The sequence below is a fragment of the Sinocyclocheilus grahami genome, unplaced genomic scaffold, assembly GCF_001515645.1.
Source record: "Sinocyclocheilus grahami isolate Dianchi unplaced genomic scaffold, SAMN03320097.WGS_v1.1 scaffold43.1, whole genome shotgun sequence".
NCBI classification, from domain to species: Eukaryota; Metazoa; Chordata; class Actinopteri; order Cypriniformes; family Cyprinidae; genus Sinocyclocheilus; species Sinocyclocheilus grahami.
Genome location: NW_015505222.1, coordinates 343,581 through 346,301, shown reverse-complemented (window position 1 = coordinate 346,301; position 2,721 = coordinate 343,581). Strand labels below are relative to the sequence as shown.

Here is a 2,721-nt window from a genome sequence, read left to right as displayed (position 1 = left end):
GTGTGTGTGTGTGTGTGTTGAGCACATCACCAGATCACAATGTCCAGCTCCACCACAGGATTAAATATAGGAATTTAGAAACAGATGGACCGACCGCCTGAAGGACATCAGACGCTCATCATCCAGCAGAACAGTTCCATGCACTCATTTATGTACGTCATAATATATTGGATAACAATATATATATATATATATATATAACTTCGGTGGAAACTACAATATTTGTGACATTTATTTGAATGGGTTAAACGTTTAAATATCATTTTAATTGTTGATCAATTTTTTTGTTAAAAATAAAACAATATTCTTGAAATTTATTTGGGTTAAACTTGGGTTTAAATATTTGTTGATACACGTTTGTTTTTCTTTGTCGTCAATGTCACTTTCTATCCTGTTTTTCTGTTCTTGTTTACAGGAAATGACATCATTATGGCGGTAAAACAGGAGCACAGACATCATCAGTAAGTATTATCTATGGATTTGATGAATTCTGCTGTTTTAATTGGTTTGAGTCTCTCTAAAACTCCCATCCTTTTTAAATAACGCAAACCAACATTTCAAAAAGGTGGTTAAAATATGAAAATGAACTTTAAGTGGACATCCTAATGTACTCTAACTTTAGCACTTATGGATATCCATAAACGACCAAACACTATCACGTCTCCCACATTAGTTTGGTGCCTCTGAAACTGGTTTGGCAAACACACAGAGTTCCTCAATGACTCTTTTCAGAGAGACAGTAGCAAACTATCCAGTCTTTTTGCTTCACTAAAACGGCAGTGATGTTTAACAGCAGTACAGTTTCACCTCCTCTGAATGACAAATCTAAAACAAAGTCACTCTATCCCTATAATTGCTCTCTCGATTTCTGTTAATGAGTTGCTTCTACTGTTTCAGGTTGTGTTCTCCAGCCAGTGGTTACGTCACGGGTCTCACCTCTGACTTTTGACCTCAACGGCACACAAAAAAGCCAAGTGCTCTTAGATGAAGCAATTATGGCCAAACTCAACTCAAGAGTTTCTTTCATGATATGTATCCTCAGGAGGACACACTCCTAATAACAGAAATGCATTGAAATGCATTGAACATGTCCATCAGATCCTTTTCTCGGCATTATGAGCGATGATCCTGGATCAGTTTTAGCTCCGTGACTGCAACATACGTCACCAGCTCCATCCAGATCTTTCCTCAGTGTCCCATATTCACACAAAGCTTCTGTGGAAAGCCTTTATAAGACTTTATAATATAATATATATAAGACACATAAAACCAAACCAGAGCACAAGGAGACATCATAACTCACCTCTGCTGCAGCTGATGGATTGTGCTGTCCACTGGACTGTGTCTTTGTGCTGGAAAGTCAGACTGTCTGCTACACTTTCGGGACACAAAAGTTTCTCCAGAGCATCAGCTTGAGAAATGTGTCCCTCCCATTTCACTCTCGGCCAATCAGAGGCCTCCGTTCTCCCAAACAGAGCCCGCCCACAGCAGGGATTTAACCATATAAGGGCAAGGAATGTTGAGCCTGTGTCTGTACGACTCACAGAGAGTGAGATACTCAGAGGAATCGACATGAAATGACAGGAAAAGAGATAAGCTGCCTTATTTAGAGAAAACTGGACTCACATCTGTGTGTGTGTGTGTGTGTGTGTGTGAGAGTGTGTGTGTGTGTGTGTGTGTGTGTGTGTGTGTGTGTGTGTGAAGGTTAGATGGATGCGTTTGTGTTCATTCCACAAAACCACAGAAGAGTTTCCTCAGCATAATTTAGCAGTACCGGGGTTTTCAATGTTATACAATCCACTGACCCCTAAATATGATCCCCTAAACATGAGGGACCCCATCCTAAAATTTAAGCTGTATATTTTTTATGTGTGAAGACCCAGATTATACTAACTTAAATGGGTATACTATATACTATACCAATTTAAAATATTATTATAACATTAAAATATGAATTTATAATAGGATTTTTTTATTATCATCATTTAAAATTTTTCATTTGTTTTATCAAATATTTACTTATTTATTTGTTTGTTTATTTGTTTATTTACACCGTTGTTGTTGTTGTTTTTTACTCCAAAGTTTTTTCTCTAATCCTAGTTTAATAACCCCTGGTTTAGTACATCTTGGATAGACAGTGATCTTAAAAAAACTTCTGAAACTCCATTAATCTTCATAACAGAGTTCTGTTCCGTCCTACATTATTAGATAACTCTGTTGATATTAAATAACTCTCACTTTTGTGCACGACAGCACTTTATTGTCTTCCATGGCCATTAAGTGTGACATGAGCCAGGAACCAAACAAGAGAGAGAGTTATTATTATTGTTATGGACGTTATTATATTACTGTTCTTGGAATAGGCCTCTATCCATCATTAAAACTGGAAATGTTTACCGTTTCCAAAGTGTCTCTTTACACAGTGTCTAAACACTAAAAGCTATGATAACTGAGCATAAGCACAATTACATTTTTTAATGTGTTATTTTATTTTATTTTATTTAATGCTTGAATAACACATGCTAGAATGCACATCGTTAACATTCACAGTGATAAATACACAGTCGCTGCAAAGTCATGATTTGATTGACATCAAGTGTTTTGCCAAATCATTTAAAATTAGAAGTAATTACTAGTATGTTCCCATATATTATTCCAGAACAATATGCAGTTCAACAGGTATCATGCAGAAATAATGTGTGTCTGTATATATATATATAT

At 36.1% G+C, this 2,721-nt stretch overlaps 1 protein-coding gene across 1 annotated transcript in view; it reads right to left on the bottom strand.

The window, feature by feature from the left end:
• The window catches only part of myl9b (myosin, light chain 9b, regulatory), a 5,659-nt gene extending 4,201 nt beyond the window's left edge, over positions 1-1,458 (bottom strand). Inside the window, exon 1 of the mRNA XM_016268079.1 lies at positions 1,304-1,458. The gene's annotated coding sequence lies outside the window, so the exon portion shown is untranslated. The remainder of the gene's footprint in view (positions 1-1,303) is intronic.
• Positions 1,459-2,721: the final 1,263 nt, after the last annotated feature.